We start from the raw sequence: 20,630 nt of genomic DNA, 5'->3' as shown, positions 1-20,630 counted from the left end.
AGATCAAAAAGTCAAAAAAAAAAAGAAGAGAGAAAATCAAAGGCTAAAAAATAAATAAAAGAGGGAAAATCAAAGGTCAAAAAAAAATAAAGAATTAGAAAAAAAAATTGCGGATTCAAAGAATACTTGCAAGTTACAGAATTTGATCTTTGTTCATTTGAATTTCTATTTCGATTTGGAAATCTTTCTTCATTCCTAAAAAAAAAAAAAATTCTAGTCTTTGCTTATGATTAAAGTGCATTACACACACCTTTAAATTGGCCTATCTTTTGTTTGCTTTTAAAGATGTCCAATTTCACTATTTTTTTTTTTGAATTGCCATAATCTGAATTGTTTGTTTAGGTACCTTAGTTAATCTAAGAACTCAAATAGCAAAACAAGAGAGGTAAAAGGCAAGAGTGGTAAGAACAGTATAGAGAAAAGCCAAAAAAATTGTGTGAAACACAGAGTGGAGTGAATCAAATCTAGAGTGAAAAAAAAAAAAAAAACGTGAGGGAGTGTTGGTGAGGTTGTTCTAACTTTGTTTTTCAGGTTGTATACATGTCTAAAGATAAAGAAGTGAGTTCTTCACCCAATGATCTTTTAGTTCAAGCAATGCAGTAACAATTTGAACGTATGTTCAAAGTGATTGGAGATGTAAGAGATCATCTAGAAAGGCATGATGGTGCAATTAATAGATTGCAAGGTGAACTACGATGTGGGAGACAACCAACCTTTGTCAATGATGAATATGATGGTGGCGATGATGTGGATGATGACCAAGTTACTTTAATTGGTCAAGATATTAATCCTAGGAGACAAACTAGGAGAGGATGTTTTGATGGTGTGGATAGAAACATAGGCAGCATCAAAATGAAAATTCCTTCTTTTCAAGGGAAGAATAATCCAGATGCCTATTTGGAGTGGGAACGAAAAGTGGAGATGATCTTTGAATGTCACAACTACTCTGAAGAGAAAAAGGTAAAATTAGCCACTGTTGAATTTTTTGATTATGCTATTGTTTGGTGGGATCAATTGTGTAAAGACAGGAGTAGAAATGGTGAAAGGCCCGTGGAGACTTAGTTGGAGATGAAACAAATCATGAGGAGGAGATTTGTCCCTAGCTATTACTATAGGGATTTGCATCAACGACTGTAAACCTTGACACAAGGTTCCATGAGTGTTGATGAGTATCACAAGGAGATGGAGATAACCATGATAAGGGCTAATGTGGATGAAGATCGTGAGGCCACCATGGCTCGATTCCTGAGTGGATTAAACAAGAACATTGCTGATCTTGTAGAATTGCAACATCATATGGAGATTGAAGACATGGTGAATGCGGCCATGAAGATTGAGAGGCAACTAAAAAAAAAAAGGCACAAGGTATGATTCAAAACCTTATTCGGGTTCTTCTTCTTGGAAACCGAATTGGAGTAAAAAGGATGATAAACCCATTGTTAAGCCTAAAATTAATGAGACTAAAGGTAGAAATGAATTAGGCAGCAAGGGTAAATGTGAGAATCTACCTAATCAAACTAGAGGTATTAAGTGTTTTAAGTGCCTTGGGCATGGATATGTGGCACGCGAATGTCCTAATAAAAGAGTTATGATCATGAGGGATGGAATTGTAGAATCTGAAAGTGAGAAAGAGGATGATGAAGACATTCTAGAGGATACTAGTGATGTAGAGTATGCTAAAGGTGAAAATCTATTTGTTCAACGCATACTTAGTTTACAAAATGAAAATGATGAACATGGTGAACAACGTGAAAATCCGTTTCATACTCATTGTTTGATTGCTAACAAGTTGTGTAATGTGATTGTTGATAGTGGAAGTTGCACAAATGTGGCAAGCACCTTGCTCGTGGAGAAATTGAAATTACCTACTATCAAGCATTCAAAACCTTACAAGTTATAATGGTTGAATGATAGTGGTGTAGTAAAGGTAAATCGACAAGTGTTAATTTCCTTTTCAATTGATAGATATAAGGATGAAGTTTGGTGTGATGTGGTACCTATGTATGCTAGTCATATGTTATTGGGGAGACCATGGCAATACGATCGAAGGGTAATATATGATGGATTCAAGAACCGTTATTCTTTGATCATAGATGGACAGAAATATCAGCTTGGAACTTTGCCTCCAAAGACAATTTTTGAGGACCAAATGCGCATAAAACAACAATATGAGGAGCTTGAGTCTTCATTAACCAAAAATTTGGAGAGGGAAAAAGAAAGAGAGAAAAGAGAAAATGGTGAGTTGAGTGATAAAAATGAGAGTATTGGGAAATACAAGGGGAGAGAAAACAAAGAAAGTTTGCATGAAAGAAAAATGAGTGCTTATGCCAAAATGAGTGATGTGAAGAAAGCCTTAACCATGAGGCAACCCTTACTTGTACTTATGTACAAGGATGTTTTGATTGCTTTTAACAAAATTGATAAGAGTTTGCCTAGTGTTATTGTTGATCTTTTGCAGGAAAATGAGGATCTCTTTCCCGAAGAAGTTCCTAATGGTTTGCCACCAATTAGAGGAATTGAACAACAAATAGATTTCATTCTAGGTACAAGCATACCAAATAAGCTAGCATATAGATACAACCCCGAAGAGACCAAGGAAATCCAAAAACAAGTGAGCTTATGAAAAAGGGGTATGTGCGAGAAAGCATGAGTCCATGTGCAGTTCCTGTTATGTTGATGCCTAAAAAGGATGGATCATAGAGAATGTGTGTTGATTGCCGAGCCATCAACAAAATCACGGTAAAGTATAGACATCCTATTCTTGAGATGAGATCTTAGATATTGTTTTCATGCTTGCATGGCCTAATCTCCTATGCCAAAGCCAAGCATCATCATTTACGACGGAGAAGCACATTTCATTACTTAGTTCATCAAGATTGATGGTATAGACATTATTTTGTTTTAAAGCAATCATAGTCATGTTATGATTTGGTTTTTCAATAATGCACATATTTGATTCAAATCTAACGATGTAACCTTTATCGCATAGTTGACTAATACTCAAGAGATTATGTTTCAATCCATCAACTAGTAAGACATCATCAATGGAAAAATTAAATTTGTTACCAATAGTTCCCTTGCCAATGATTTTGCCCTTGTTGTTGTCTCCGAAGGTAACGTACCCTTCTTCTTTGCTAGAGAGCATAGAGAAATGAGATGGATCTCCAGTCATATGTCTTGAGCATCCACTATCGAGATACCATCTCTTGCTCCTAGCTTGTAGGTTTGTCTACAAAAGAGGATGATTTTTAGGTACCCATTTGATTTTGGGTGCCTCAAAAATTGACCCACTAACTTTGTTATTTATGATTGAATTCTTTATAGTTCCTTTAGGAACCCATATTAATTTTTGTGAACTAATTTTCCTAAATGGGCATTTGTAGGCAATATGTCCGGATTTGCAACAAAAGTTGCATTTCATATAAGAGGAAACATGTAATGTAGGTCCTTTTATGAAAGTGGTAGGATTTTGATGTAATCCTTTTACAAATCCAATTCCATTTCTATTTGCGATGTGACCCTTGTGAGCAAGGATCATATCTAATCCTTTGCTACCGACCTTAAACTTGTTTAAGGTTTCCTTAAGAAGCAAGTTTTCATTTTTTATTGCTTCTAAGTGCTCACACTTAGAGCATGGAGGAGTTTGAAGACTATCAAACTTATCTTGTAGCAAAGCATGCTCTTTCTTTAAGATACTTAACTTCTTGCTAACAATTCTACATTCATCAAATAATTCATGAAAAGCGATAGACAGTTCTTCAAAAGATAAATCTTCATTAAATAAATCGCATACCTCTTCTCCTAACGCCATTAGCGCGTAATGAGCAACTTGCTCGGTGTTGGACTCCTCTTCTTCGGATGCGCTTGAATCATCCCACGTTGCCTTGAATGCCTTCTTCTTTGATGTCCTCTTTTTGGCTTGAGGACAATCGTTCTTGAAGTGTCCCGGTTTTTTGCATTCATAGCAAATCACTTGGTCCTTCTTTTGTTCAAATTTATTTTTTGTATTATTTTTAAATCTGTTCTTTCTTAAATATTTTTTAAACTTTTGAGTCAAAAGTGCAATGTCATTGTCACTGTCCTCATCACTTGATGTTCCTTTCAAGTGGTCTTCTTGTGATTTGAGTGCCATATCCTTCCTGTTCTTTGGAAGGGGGTTCTCGAGCTCGTCATGAGCTTGACATGTCATTTCATAGGTCATTAGAGACCCAATGAGTTCTTCAAGAGGGAATGCTTTGAGGTCTTTGGCCTCTTGAATGGCCGTAACTTTTGGATCCCAACTTTTAGGGAGGGATCTTAAGATTTTAGTTACTAGTTCAAAGTTAGTAAAATCTTTACCAAGAGCTTTGAGTCCATTGATGACATCCGTAAACCGGGTGTACATGTCTCCGATGGACTCACTTGGTTTCATTCGGAAAAGTTCGTAAGAGTGCACAAGGATGTTGATTTTGGACTCTTTCACTCGGCTAGTGCCTTCATGAGTGACCTCAAGAGTTCTCCAAATATCAAAAGCCGAATCACACATTGAAACACGATTAAATTCGTTTTTGTCTAGTGCACAAAACAAGGCATTCATAGCCTTTGCATTTAAAGCAAAAACCTTCTTCTCCGATTCATTCCATTCGCTCATCGGAAGAGAAGATTTTTGAAATCCATTCTCGACAATAGACCAAAGCTCAAAGTCCATAGAAATGAGGAAGATTCTCATGCGAGTCTTCCAATATGTGTAATCCGACCCATTAAACAAAGGTGGTCGTGCAATAGAATGGCCCTCTTGCATGCCGGAGTAAGCCATCTCTCTTGGGTATTAAACCAAATATGAGAGATAACCTTGCTCTGATACCACTTGTTAGGATCGGAGCGGCACTAAGAGGGGGGGGGGTGAATTAGTGCAGCGGATTAAAACTTCGATTTTAATAAAATCTTTCGTACGTTAAGAACGAAGCTTGAGAAATTTAACTTGAAGGCGTATTGCAGCAAGAGTAATAAGGAACTAAAGCAGTAAGAAGATTTGCAGTAATGTAAATGACAATATTAAAAAGCAAACCAGAGATTACGCCGATTTTTAGAGTGGTTCGGTCAAATGACCTACTCCACTTGCGAGGCCCCTCTTCGATGAGGCTCCCACCTTCCACTAGCAAGTCTCTTGAAAATGGAAGGGTAAACACCCCTCTTACAACCTTTTACAAGCAGCTCAACCTCTTACAAATTTTCAATAAGAAAGAAGGAGGAGAACTCTCTAGCAAATTGAAAACAAGGCTTGCTAAGACTTTCTAAGACTTTTCTCTCAATCAAAATGCTTCTCAAAAGTTGTAACCTCAGCTGAGATTTGAGGGGTATTTATAGGCCTCAAGAGGATTCAAATTTTGGGCTCCAAAATTTGAATTCTCTTAGGGTTCCCGGTGCTGGCGGTTCCACCGCCCAGCCAGGCGGTGCCACCGCCCAGCGTTCGGGTGCTGGGCGGTGCCACCGCCCAGCCAAGGAGGTGTCACCGCCCAGCACTCGGGTGCTGGGCGGTGCCACCGCCCAGCCAGGCGGTTCCACCGCCTGACTTTCCGATTCATTGGTTTGGCTTATTTTTCGCCCAAACCAAATCTGATTTTGGCCCCAGTTGGCCCCTAACCAGGATATAGGATTATCTCTTAATCCTAATCCTAATTACAGGTGAACTACATAAAAAAACATCCTAAGCAAGTTTTTTAACCGCGAACGTCGAGTCTTGTTCCGGCGAGCTTTTCCGACGAACTCTTCCGACGGACTCCCTGCAAGCTCCCAATCTTTATGATGACTTTAACGAGTAGCCGAGCCTTCTTGGTGATCTCCGCGAGCCTCCGACGATTTCTTCGGCGAACTTCCAACACGTTCCCGATTTCTTCTCGGACGGTTCCGGCAGCATCTCCGATGATTCTCCGGTCTCTTAAACGTCTATCAAACTCGACTCCGGTATCCTTGCTTTATGTTTTCTGATTATCGTAGTTAATCCTGCACACTTAACTCAATAATATGGATTAGATCAATTAACCCACCAATTGATTATATCATCAAAATCCGAGATTCAACAATCTCCCCCTTTTTGATGATGACAATCAATTGATGACGGAGTTAAACATAACTCCCCCTATCTATATGCCATATTATGAGAAGATAAAACACTTGAATTTCATCATTGAATTCAAGTATAAACCTATAAGCTCTAACCGTAGAACTTATCGTTATTCTCATTAAGCATAATGTAAATGCGAAACTTTGATGAAAATCTTTTTCAAGTCGAAAGATAAGAGACAAATTTTACTATGACAAGAGATAAAGATTTTCAACTTGAATTGCATGATTATACATTTTAGGCATGCATTCAATATGATCAATCAATCTTACAATATTTTCAAGGATTTTGCAAGGCATATAAGATAATCATCGATCGATCACTTTTCTCAAGGATTTTGCAATTCATATTTTGTCATGCTATTAAGAATGATATAAGTCATCACTTTTCTCCCCCTTTGTCATCAACAAAAAGGAAAATGAGACTTGAAGCACATATTTTGTCATACAACGATTTTATCATTGAAAATTAAGTATGCAAAAATATTTTGTCATTTTAGAGGAAAATTCAGCATGCATTCATATTATCTAATCTCTTCTTCCTATGAATAACAGAAATTGTAGATGTATAAGAGAGAGATTGGGATAAGAAAAAAATTCAAGTAGTAATTTCACGAAGTCAAGATCATAATTCGAATACAAACTCATTCAAATCGTCAAATTCATGAAAATCTCAACATTACTTTTTAATCATCACATAAGGCATTTAAAGAATTTTTGAAACATAGGAGAATGATTAATTTAAGCATACAATGTTTCAATCAAATTCAAGTCATGAATGCCAATACTTTCATATTTGTAAGTATCAATTCATGAATGCCAAAAGATATTATTTGTGATTCCAATTTTGCAAGATCAAGATTATGATTTAGATAAAACTTATTTAAATCAAATCGCTAACTTGAAATTCATTATCAAGTCATCAAAGTCGATTTCGAGATTTCACAACATGTCATATGGAATGAGAGATGGAAAGAAGATGAAAAACTTTACGGAAAATCCAATCAAACAAGTTTATTGTTTAGGGACAATTTAACATACCTAATTCCCTTCTAATGAATTCAAATTGGTCTTCATTCAAGGCTTTTGTGAATATATCCGCTAATTGATGCTTTGTGTCAATGAATTCTAGAACAATATTATTGTTAAGGACATGATCGCGTATGAAATGATGCCTAACGTCGATGTGTTTAGTTCTAGAATGCTGAATTGGATTTTTAGTAAGACATATGGCACTAGTATTATCACATTTTATGGGAATATTTTTAAAGTGAATTCCATAGTCTTCTAATGTATTTTTCATCCAAATGACTTGTGCACAACATGCACTTGCAGCTATGTATTCGGCTTCTGCCGTAGATAGTGCAACTGAATTTTGTTTCTTGGAAGTCCAAGAAACAAGTGCATGTCCTAAAAATTGGCATGTTCCGGATGTACTTTTTCTATCTATTCTGCATCCGCCAAAATCGGCATCCGCATAGGCTATTAAATCAAAATTTTCAGATTTTGGATACCACAATCCTAAATTTGAAGTTCCTTTAAGATACCTAAATATTCTTTTAACACTCTTAAGATGAGATAATTTAGGATTAGATTGAAACCTAGCGCAAAGTCCTACACTAAACATAATATCCGGTCTAGTCGCAGTGAGGTAGAGTAGACTACCTATCATTCCCCTATACGTTTTTTGATCGAAACTTTCACCATTTTCATCCATATCTAACTTAGTCGCAGTACTCATAGGGGTGTTTATTGCTTTTGAATTATCCATGTTAAATCGTTTTAACAATTCTAATGTATATTTGGATTGGTTAAGAAATATACCATCACTAAGTTGTTTGATTTGTAATCCCAAAAAGAAAGTTAATTCACCCATTAAACTCATTTCAAATTCAAGACTCATACATTTGGCAAATGATTCACATAGTGATTCATCCGAAGAGCCAAACACAATATCGTCAACATAAATTTGCACAATAAGAAAATTATTTTCAAAATGTTTAATAAACAATGTAGTATCAACCTTGCCTTTGGTAAAATTATTTAAAATAAGAAAGGAACTAAGCCTTTCATACCAAGCTCTAGGAGCTTGTTTTAAGCCATAGAGAGCTTTAGTCAATTTGAATACATGATTAGGAAGAAGAGAATTTTCAAATCCGGGAGGTTGTTCGACAAATACTTCTTCGGAAATAAAACCATTCAAGAAAGCACTTTTAACATCCATTTGAAATAGTTTAAAATTATTACTACTAGCATAGGCAAGGAGCATCCTTATGGCTTCTAATCGAGCCACGGGAGCGAAGGTTTCTTCGTAATCGATACCTTCTTCTTGGTTGAAACCTTTGGCCACTAATCTAGCCTTGTTTCTAACCACAATACCATTTTCGTCTTGCTTGTTTCTAAAGACCCACTTAGTACCTATGACTAAGTGGTCACTTGGTCTAGGAACAAGCTTCCATACCTCATTCCTCTCAAATTGGTTCAATTCTTCTTGCATTGCAATGATCCAAAAATCATCTTTTAAGGCTTCGTCAATGCATTTAGGTTCAATTTGAGAAAGGAAGGCGGCGTTAGCACAAAAATTTTTGAAAGAAGAACGAGTTTGAACCCCTTTTGATGTATCTCCTATAATTTGCTCTTTTGGATGAGCATCTACATACTTCCATTCTTTTGGTAAAGAAATTTCGGAAGAAGATGCATTCAAATGGCTATTTTGAGGAGAGGGTTCATTTAAATTCAAATTATCAAAACCAAGATCATCATCAAAATCATTTTTCTTTAAATCGGAAATTTCATTAAAAACTACATGAATAGACTCTTCAATTACTAAAGTTCTTTTATTAAAAACCCGAAAAGCTTTAGAAACGGAAGAGTAACCAAGAAAGATGCCTTCATCGGATTTAGCATCAAATTTTCCTAAAGCATCCCTTTCATTTAAAATAAAGCATTTACAACCAAAAACTTTAAAATAGGAGATGTTTGGTTTTTTGTTATTCCATAATTCATAGGGAGTTTTGGATAAGGATGGTCTTATTAGGACTCTATTCATGATGTAGCAAGCCGTATTTACAGCTTCGGCCCAAAAGTACTTAGGTAAACTTTGTTCATTCAACATAGTTCTTGCCATTTCTTGTAGGTTTCTATTTTTCCTTTCAACTACTCCATTTTGTTGAGGATTTCTTGGAGTTGAGAAGTTGTGATTGTACCCATTACTTTCGCAAAAATTTTGAAATTCATGGTTTTGGAATTCACCACCGTGATCACTCCGAATTGATGAAATCATGAAGCCTTTTTCGTTTTGAGTGAGTTTACAAAATTTAGAGAAACACTTGAAGCAATCACTTTTGTGAGCTAAGAAATAGGTCCAAGTATATCTAGAGTAGTCATCCACAATCACAAAAGCATATTTGCTTCCACCTAGACTTGTTGTATCAATTGGTCCAAATAAGTCCAAATGGATCAATTGTAATGGTCTAGTAGTGCTAATTTGATTTTTTGGTTTGAAGCTTGTTTTTATTTGTTTGCCTAGTTGACATGCATCGCATACTTTGTCCTTAATAAACTTTAAATTTGGAATTCCTCGTACTAATTCTTGAGATGAGATCTTAGATATTGTTTTCATGCTTGCATGGCCTAATCTCCTATGCCAAAGCCAAGCATCATCATTTACGACGGAGAAGCACATTTCATTACTTAGTTCATCAAGATTGATGGTATAGACATTATTTTGTTTTAAAGCAATCATAGTCATGTTATGATTTGGTTTTTCAATAATGCACATATTTGATTCAAATCTAACGATGTAACCTTTATCGCATAGTTGACTAATACTCAAGAGATTATGTTTCAATCCATCAACTAGTAAGACATCATCAATGGAAAAATTAAATTTGTTACCAATAGTTCCCTTGCCAATGATTTTGCCCTTGTTGTTGTCTCCGAAGGTAACGTACCCTTCTTCTTTGCTAGAGAGCATAGAGAAATGAGATGGATCTCCAGTCATATGTCTTGAGCATCCACTATCGAGATACCATCTCTTGCTCCTAGCTTGTAGGTTTGTCTACAAAAGAGGATGATTTTTAGGTACCCATTTGATTTTGGGTGCCTCAAAAATTGACCCACTAACTTTGTTATTTATGATTGAATTCTTTATAGTTCCTTTAGGAACCCATATTAATTTTTGTGAACTAATTTTCCTAAATGGGCATTTGTAGGCAATATGTCCGGATTTGCAACAAAAGTTGCATTTCATATAAGAGGAAACATGTAATGTAGGTCCTTTTATGAAAGTGGTAGGATTTTGATGTAATCCTTTTACAAATCCAATTCCATTTCTATTTGCGATGTGACCCTTGTGAGCAAGGATCATATCTAATCCTTTGCTACCGACCTTAAACTTGTTTAAGGTTTCCTTAAGAAGCAAGTTTTCATTTTTTATTGCTTCTAAGTGCTCACACTTAGAGCATGGAGGAGTTTGAAGACTATCAAACTTATCTTGTAGCAAAGCATGCTCTTTCTTTAAGATACTTAACTTCTTGCTAACAATTCTACATTCATCAAATAATTCATGAAAAGCGATAGACAGTTCTTCAAAAGATAAATCTTCATTAAATAAATCGCATACCTCTTCTCCTAACGCCATTAGCGCGTAATGAGCAACTTGCTCGGTGTTGGACTCCTCTTCTTCGGATGCGCTTGAATCATCCCACGTTGCCTTGAATGCCTTCTTCTTTGATGTCCTCTTTTTGGCTTGAGGACAATCGTTCTTGAAGTGTCCCGGTTTTTTGCATTCATAGCAAATCACTTGGTCCTTCTTTTGTTCAAATTTATTTTTTGTATTATTTTTAAATCTGTTCTTTCTTAAATATTTTTTAAACTTTTGAGTCAAAAGTGCAATGTCATTGTCACTGTCCTCATCACTTGATGTTCCTTTCAAGTGGTCTTCTTGTGATTTGAGTGCCATATCCTTCCTGTTCTTTGGAAGGGGGTTCTCGAGCTCGTCATGAGCTTGACATGTCATTTCATAGGTCATTAGAGACCCAATGAGTTCTTCAAGAGGGAATGCTTTGAGGTCTTTGGCCTCTTGAATGGCCGTAACTTTTGGATCCCAACTTTTAGGGAGGGATCTTAAGATTTTAGTTACTAGTTCAAAGTTAGTAAAATCTTTACCAAGAGCTTTGAGTCCATTGATGACATCCGTAAACCGGGTGTACATGTCTCCGATGGACTCACTTGGTTTCATTCGGAAAAGTTCGTAAGAGTGCACAAGGATGTTGATTTTGGACTCTTTCACTCGGCTAGTGCCTTCATGAGTGACCTCAAGAGTTCTCCAAATATCAAAAGCCGAATCACACATTGAAACACGATTAAATTCGTTTTTGTCTAGTGCACAAAACAAGGCATTCATAGCCTTTGCATTTAAAGCAAAAACCTTCTTCTCCGATTCATTCCATTCGCTCATCGGAAGAGAAGATTTTTGAAATCCATTCTCGACAATAGACCAAAGCTCAAAGTCCATAGAAATGAGGAAGATTCTCATGCGAGTCTTCCAATATGTGTAATCCGACCCATTAAACAAAGGTGGTCGTGCAATAGAATGGCCCTCTTGCATGCCGGAGTAAGCCATCTCTCTTGGGTATTAAACCAAATATGAGAGATAACCTTGCTCTGATACCACTTGTTAGGATCGGAGCGGCACTAAGAGGGGGGGGGGTGAATTAGTGCAGCGGATTAAAACTTCGATTTTAATAAAATCTTTCGTACGTTAAGAACGAAGCTTGAGAAATTTAACTTGAAGGCGTATTGCAGCAAGAGTAATAAGGAACTAAAGCAGTAAGAAGATTTGCAGTAATGTAAATGACAATATTAAAAAGCAAACCAGAGATTACGCCGATTTTTAGAGTGGTTCGGTCAAATGACCTACTCCACTTGCGAGGCCCCTCTTCGATGAGGCTCCCACCTTCCACTAGCAAGTCTCTTGAAAATGGAAGGGTAAACACCCCTCTTACAACCTTTTACAAGCAGCTCAACCTCTTACAAATTTTCAATAAGAAAGAAGGAGGAGAACTCTCTAGCAAATTGAAAACAAGGCTTGCTAAGACTTTCTAAGACTTTTCTCTCAATCAAAATGCTTCTCAAAAGTTGTAACCTCAGCTGAGATTTGAGGGGTATTTATAGGCCTCAAGAGGATTCAAATTTTGGGCTCCAAAATTTGAATTCTCTTAGGGTTCCCGGTGCTGGCGGTTCCACCGCCCAGCCAGGCGGTGCCACCGCCCAGCGTTCGGGTGCTGGGCGGTGCCACCGCCCAGCCAAGGAGGTGTCACCGCCCAGCACTCGGGTGCTGGGCGGTGCCACCGCCCAGCCAGGCGGTTCCACCGCCTGACTTTCCGATTCATTGGTTTGGCTTATTTTTCGCCCAAACCAAATCTGATTTTGGCCCCAGTTGGCCCCTAACCAGGATATAGGATTATCTCTTAATCCTAATCCTAATTACAGGTGAACTACATAAAAAAACATCCTAAGCAAGTTTTTTAACCGCGAACGTCGAGTCTTGTTCCGGCGAGCTTTTCCGACGAACTCTTCCGACGGACTCCCTGCAAGCTCCCAATCTTTATGATGACTTTAACGAGTAGCCGAGCCTTCTTGGTGATCTCCGCGAGCCTCCGACGATTTCTTCGGCGAACTTCCAACACGTTCCCGATTTCTTCTCGGACGGTTCCGGCAGCATCTCCGATGATTCTCCGGTCTCTTAAACGTCTATCAAACTCGACTCCGGTATCCTTGCTTTATGTTTTCTGATTATCGTAGTTAATCCTGCACACTTAACTCAATAATATGGATTAGATCAATTAACCCACCAATTGATTATATCATCAAAATCCGAGATTCAACAAATGGTTGGTTATGCCTTTTGGCCTAACTAATGCACCTAGTACTTTCATGAGATTGATGAATCATATTTTACGTGTTTACATTTGAAAATTTGTAGTGGTTTATTTTGATGATATACTTGTGTATAGCAAAAGTTTAGATGAGCATGTAACCAATTTAAAAGCTATTTTGACGTGCTTAGAAAAGAAAAGTTATATGCTAATATAAAGAAATGCACTTTTTGCACTAATAAAATTACTTTTCTTAGATATGTTATTAATGATAAAGGAATACATGTTGATCAAGAAAAAGTGAAAGTAATTAGGGAGTGGCCAAAACCTACTAGTGTTAGTGATGTTAGAAGTTTTCATGGTCTTGCTAGCTTTTATAGAAGATTCATTAAGGATTTTTCTACAATTGCTGCACCATTAACTGAATGCATAAAAAAGAATATGGGATTTAGATGGGGTGAAAAACAAGATGATGCTTTTAACTTGCTTAAAGACAAACTTAGTTCAGCACCTTTGCTTGCTTTACTGAACTTTACTAAAACTTTTGAGATTGAGTGTGATGTGAGTGGAATAAGAATTGGAGGAGTCTTAATGCAAGAAGGCAGATCCATTGCATTCTTTAGTGAGAAGCTAAGTGGAGTAAGTCTTAACTACCTAACATATGACAATGAGTTTTACGCTTTGGTAAGAGTGTTAGAGACATGGTAGCACTATCTTTGGTATAAGGAATTCATTATACACACCGATCATGAGTCCTTGAAATATCTCAAAGGACAAGGAAAACTAAACCGTAGGCATGCAAAATGGGTGGAGTTTATTGAATCCTTTCCATACATCATCAAGTATAAACAAGGTAAGGAAAATGTGGTTGCCGGCGCTCTTTCTAGAAGGTATGCTCTAATTTCTCAACTTGATGCAAAATTATTGGGTTTTGAGTATATTAAAAATTTATATAATTCTGATCATGATTTTACTAATGTTTATGAGGCATGTGAGAAAGGGGGTTTTGATAAGTTCTTTAGGCATGATGATTTTCTTTTCAAAGAAAATAAGTTGTGTATTCCTCAATGTTCAATGAGAGAATTACTTGTGAGAGAGGCACATAGTGGAGGTTTAATGGGGCATTTCGGGATTAGAAAAACTTTAGATGTGTTAAGTGATCATTTCTTTTGGCCGCACATGAAAAGAGATGTTGAGAGATTATGTGAGAAATGCATTACTTGTAAACAAGCTAAATCTAAAGTAATGCCTCATGGATTGTATACTCCTCTTCCTATAACTAGTGAGCCTTGGGTTGATATATCCATGGACTTTGTCTTGGGTTTACCAAGGTCAAAAGGAGGGAGAGATTCTATTTTTGTTGTTGTTGACAGGTTTAGCAAGATGGCACATTTCATTCCTTGCCACAAAACAGATGATGCAACACATGTTGCGGGGCTGTTCTTCAAAGAAATTGTAAAATTACATGGCATTCCAAAGACAATTATGAGTGATAGAGATGTGAAGTTCCTTAGCCACTTTTGGAAAACACTTTGGAGCAAGTTGGGTACAAGGCTATTGTATTCAACCACTTGTCACCCACAAACAGATGGACAAACAGAGGTGGTAAATCGAACTTTATCAACACTTTTGAGGGTCATAATGTTAGAACCATTGAAGATTCTAAACTTGGGGTTGATCTCTTTAGGGGATCGGCCTCCTTGGAACTCTATAGGGGTTCCTCCCTCCAAGTTGCTGCTCAAAGGCTGCAGAAAAGATTCTTCTATTGCTTATGAAAAGAGAAGGAATACATGGCTATTTATAGGGCTTCTAAACCCTAACTCCTAATAGGACTCATACTTAAGACTCTTACTTCTAACCAACTCCTAATAGGACTCCTACTCAATACTCCTATTCCCTTACAACTCCTAATTCTTCTCTAAGAAAAAACCTCCTACATGAATGCCTCTCACAATTAGGACTCTCCTAGCTAGAGTCCTAACAGAATGTCCCTCTCAATTAGGACTCTCCTAGCTAGAGTCCTAACATTTTTACATGAATGTCCCTCTCAATTAGGACTCTCCAAGCTAGAGTCCTAACAGACCCGCCCTCTTCAAATCAGCCTTGTCCTCGAGGTTGATGATTCATGAATTCTGAGAATTTGATCTTCAAGTCGTCATAGTTCTCCCAAGTGGCATCTTCTTTTGGTAGGTTCGCCCACTGTATTAGCACTTCATTAGTGGGTCGTCGTCGTCGAGTCACGATCCGTCGATCAATAATGGCACTTGGCTAGGTCTGGAGTTCTCTTTGGGTAGTCATATTTGGTGGGTGGCTTTGGGCTGTCTTCAAGCACTTGTTTAAAACATCCGGTTGGCTGTTGGTTTGTGGGTGATATGTCGTACTCCTTTTCAATTTAGTACCCTGCATATAGAATAACTTTGTCCAAAATCTGCTATTGAAGATGCAAGTAGAATTTGTCACAAGCACAATGCGTCCCTTATAGTGTAATTCTTTTGAGTCCCAATTGTAATGAGCCATGGGGCTTGGTGCTTCCTCCAATTTTTTTATAATCTTACAAGTATCTGAATCTTCCTGCCATTCTATCTTAATATCCTCAAGGAAGTCGCTGGTCGGAAGTGAAACGGTCGAAACTTCAACTTGCTCGGGTAGCTGGGAAAGCGCATCTGCAAGAACATTCTCTTTCCCCTTTTTCTGTCCAACCATTGGAAGACATCTTTTTCTAGTAAAGAAGTAAGTGGTGCACTGATCTTTCCATAGTTTTTCACGAACTTGCGGTAATAGCCTGTTAAACCCAGAAAGCCATGTAGCAATTTTATGTTTCTCGAGGTCGGCCAGTTTTGCAGTGCTCCAATTTTGAAGGGGTCCACTGCCACACCTTCCTCTGATATGATATGCCCAAGATATTCCACCTATTGTTGAAGAAAGCAAAAATTCGTGGTTGTTGTGTGTTCACAAGGTGGTTTTCCGTATGTCTTCTTCGCATGCTCGTATTTGATGATACCCGGATCAAAGGTCCAGCTTTGTAAAGATTTGTGCTCCCTTTCATCTAGCAATTCATCTACTATTGGAATAAAGTATTTGTCCTTGATGATTATGCCATTGAGAGCTCGGTAATCAACACATATTCGCCTTGTTCCGTCCTTCTTGCGTACACGTAACACCGACGAAGAGTAGAGGTTGCAACTTGGCCGAATAACTTCTGTTTCGAGCATCTCTTTTATAATTCTTTCTATTTCATCCTTCTGGAGATGTGGATACTGATATGGCTGAGCATTTGCTGAAGATTTGCCTGGAAGAATCATTATACAATGATAATGCCGATAGGTAAGAGGTAGGTTGCACGGTTCGTCAAATATATCTGAAAATTCAGCAAGCAAAGGAAGTAGATTTGGATCTTCAAATTTTGTTGGCTCTCCCTTAGTTTGCTGCTTAAGTTGTACCAAAAGGCCGCTGCATACTTTATGCAAAACCTTCTTCATTTGTTGTGTGCAAATCGTCGTTATGTCGCCCTCCCGTTTCCCGTTCAATATCACTTGTTTCTCCTTACTGTAAAATTTCATAATTAGTTGCATAAAATTCCAAGAAATATCACATAATGTTGTCAACCATTTAATTATGAGCATAGCCTCATGATCATCAAGAGGGAGAAGGAAGAAATCTGCAATTATCTCTTGGTCCTGCAGCAATAGTTTCTCCTGCGGACGCCTACGATCACAATTCAAAATTCGTCCGTCGACGACCTTAACGTCAAACCTGCTGCAATTCTCAATAGGTAAGGCCATCTGGATAATAACCTTACTGTTTAGAAAGTTATTAGAACTGCCCGTGTCGATGAGAACAGTGATCGGTTGTTGTTTGAGAAGGCCTCCAACATTCATCGTTTCCGGGTTTGAGTAGCCGGCTAGTGCATGTACCGTAACTTCAGTCGATTATGGCTCTTCTTCTGCATCTTCTTCTTCATGTTCAAGGCTCTCTTCTGGATGTTCAATGACCTCTTCTTCTATTGGTTCAATCATAAGAAGTCTCCCTTTACTACAGTGATGCTCACGGCTCCACGGCTCGTCACAATGCCAACATAACCCCTTCGCATATTGCTCCCAAAGCTCTTCTCTTGTTAACCTCTTTGGTGTAGGGACTTGGTCGACAGTAGGGGGGGCTGAGGGCTTCAATATTACTGGTTGAGGAGCGACCCTAGTCCTCCGAGCTTCATAGTTCAATTGCTCCTCTTGATGTCGTGCGAAAGAGATAGCTGCTATAAGCGTATACGGTTGTCGCGCTTTAACTTCTCCTCGGATCTACGGCTTCAAGCCCTCAATGAAGGTCCTCAATAGCTGTTTTTGAGACCAATCATGAGTTTGATTAGATAACCTTTCAAACCTGGTTTGGTACTCCTGAATGGTGGAGGTTTGTCGGATCTTTGCTAGTTGTTCGTCAATATTCTCGTAATCCGTTGGTCTGAAGCGAATCAGCAGTCCTTCTTTGAATTGTCGGCATGAAAGGACTCTATAAGTATGTTCAAACCAGTCAAACCACTATATAGCATCCCCTTCAAGATGTATAGCTGCAATTTTCACCATAGATACATCCGCGGTTTTGTGGTACCGAAAATATCGCTCCGCGCGCAAGATCCAACCAATCGGGTCTCCTTCTTCCCATCTAGGGAAGTCCACTCTCATGCATGGATAGTTGGGGTTGGTCATAGAGCCTACCCTCCCTTGGAAGTCATCTCTTCGGGCTTGGTGTGATTGGGCAAAGCTCTCTCCTTGATATGATTTCTTTGGTCTTAGTGGTCGGCCCAATCTGAGTTCGGTAAAGATCATCCGAACCTTATCCTCCATTCGCGCCTCCAAGGCTTCGAATTTAGCATTGATTACCTCCTTAGATGCCATAATATATGCCTCCAAATCTATGATGTTAAGATCTCTCTTTTGTTGTTAGGTTAAAGGCATGTATAGGTTGTGAGAAGTGATGGTCAAAAGGGTTGGTGGATTGGTGGATGTAGGCAACGATTTAGGCTTGTTTTGTGGCAGTTTTGGGTACAGTTTGAGGGTGTGGTTTAGTAGAGTTTTAGGGCTTTGGTTGAAAGTTTTGGATCTATGGTAGATGGTAGCAAAGGTTTGACAGAAATCCGTGGAAGTTGCAGCAAGTATGTGCTGTCTTGTAAGAGTAGAATTGTCGTCGAAGAAACAACGGTTTCTCGATGTAATTTCCACCAAAAACTTGAGAGAATTGAGGAGGGAATTGATAGTAAAATCACAGTTTATATGACAGCAAGGATATCTAATTTAATCAAGAAAATTTTGGCAGTATAACAGCAAGGAAATTGGTGCAAGTTGCAATTGCAGAATTATCGTCGAAAAATTTCAGCGGGTTACGATGAAAATTTGCAGCAACATAAAATCGTTTTTAGAGATGAATTTCTTAATAGATCAATCTTAGATGGAAGCCAAGATGATCTATGAAGTGTACAAGAAATTTCATTCAAAAAAGATTGCAAATAGATGGGTTAAGGCAACGATATGCAGCTGAAATTTTCTTGAGTATAGATTTTCAAGTGCAGCAGATTGGACATAAAAGATCAGTAGTTTATATTGAGAATTTTTCGATGAAACCAAAGGGAAATCTACTGTAAGGAAGTGTCAAAGATGTCATAAAAATTTCGTAGAAATATGGATAGAAGAAGCATAGTAGCAAGATCAAAAAGATGGTGCTATGCAGCTTGAATTCTGCAATTCAAGTGCAGTAGATTGGACATAAAAGATCAGTAGTTTATATTGAGAATTTTTTGATGAAACCAAAGGGAAATCCACTGTTAAGAAGTGTCAAAGATGTCATAAAAATTTCGTAGAAATTTGGATAGAAAAAGCATAGTAGCAAGATCAAACAGATGGTGCTATGCGGCAGGAATTCTGCAATGTATCTTTCGTCGTAGAGATGAAAACTTTGTGACGAAAAGTTTATGCAGCAATATAGGAACGATTTTTTTTTTTTTTTTTGGATTTTCGAATAAGGATAACTAAATTGCAGCAGTAGTAAGTTAGGAAACCAGAACCTGTTGCAATTCACGGGGAGATCAAAGGATGATCCGTGGTGGTGGAGATAATGACGGAATTCGGTGACGATCTTTTAAGCAATTGTGGGAATTGCTTTGGATGGTTGTAGAGGGTTGATGGATGGCTGTGGAAGGGCAGCGAGACGCCAAGAACGCTGCTCTGATACCAGGTGTTAGAACCCTTGCAGATTCTAAACTTGGGGTTGATCTCTTTAGGGGATCGGCCTCCTTGGAACTCTATAGGAGTTCCTCCCTCCAAGTTGCTGCTCAAAGGCTGCAGAAAAGATTCTTCTATTGCTTATGAAAAGAGAAGGAATACATGGCTATTTATAAGGCTTCTAAACCCTAACTCCTAATAGGACTCCTACTTAAGACTCTTACTTCTAACCAACTCATAATAGGACTCCTACTCAAGACTCCTATTCCCTTACAACTCTTAATTCTTCTCTAAGAAAAAACCTCCTACATGAATGCCCCTCATAATTAGGACTCTCCTAGCTAGAGTCCTAACAGAATGTCCCTCTCAATTAGGACTCTCCTAGCTAGAGTCTTAACATTTTTACATGAATGTCCCTCTCAATTAGGACTCTCCAAGCTAGAGTCCTAACACATAATTTAAAAGAATTTGAAAAATTGGGAGGAATGTTTGCCACATGTGGAGTTTGCTTATAATAGAAGTGTGCATGCTACAACAAACCATTCTCCATTTGAAGTTGTGTACGGGTTCAATCCATTAACTCTTATGGATTTCCTACCTTTACCTCTATAAAAGGCCAATTTGGATGATAAGCAAAAAGCTGATTTTATCAAAGCATTGCATGAAAGGGTTCAGACACAAATTGAAAAGAAAACTCTACAATATGAGAAACAACGCAACAAAGGCCGAAAGCAAGTAGTATTTGAACCTGGTGATTGGGTTTGGGTACACTTGAGGAAGGAAAGATTTCCTAACCAAAGAAAGTATAAACTAATGCCAAGAGGAGATGGTCCATTTCGAGTCTCTTAAAAAATCAATGACAATGCATATAAGTTGGAACTACCGGGTGAGTATGGTAATGTTAGTGCAACCTTTGTTTGATGCAGGTGATGAAGACACTGATTCAAGGACGAATCCTTTCAAGGAAAGGGGGAATGATATGAATGAGCAAGTTGATTATAATTCTGCCAAAGACCCTTTAACTATTCATCGAGGATCAATGACAAGAGCGAAAACTAAAAGGATGAAAGAAGCCATAACTTATTTATTAGAAGGCATTTGGAAGGAGCAAGCTAGTCAAAACTTGGTCAAGGTTCTATGGATACAAGAAGAGCCTAAAATAATCAACCTGATTCAAATAAGTCAAAATCATGAAGAGAAAGTCCAACCTTGAGAAAATAATGAATTTTTTAGCCATCTTTGAAGAATAAAGGTGAAATATTGGAACATATTAGGAATTGTGGGCTTATTCATGAATAATTATTCAAAACAATTCAATGTAGATTCATGAGTAATCTACATTCATACATTAGGAATATGAATATCATTTAATATATTCATTCCCTTTGTACTTGGCCTTTGTACTATATAAACAAGGCTAACTCTCTTTGTAAGGGGA

The 20,630-nt window shown here is 37.8% G+C and overlaps 1 pseudogene; it reads left to right on the top strand.

The window, feature by feature from the left end:
• The first annotated feature begins 948 nt into the window (after nucleotides 1–948).
• LOC135596693 (uncharacterized) lies at nucleotides 949–20,150 on the top strand (annotated as a pseudogene).
• Nucleotides 20,151–20,630: the final 480 nt, after the last annotated feature.

This window comes from Musa acuminata, chromosome BXJ1-11, assembly GCF_036884655.1.
Source record: "Musa acuminata AAA Group cultivar baxijiao chromosome BXJ1-11, Cavendish_Baxijiao_AAA, whole genome shotgun sequence".
Lineage (NCBI taxonomy): Eukaryota > Viridiplantae > Streptophyta > Magnoliopsida > Zingiberales > Musaceae > Musa > Musa acuminata.
Note: the sequence above shows the minus strand (reverse complement) of the source record. Positions and strands in the feature narration are given on the sequence as shown.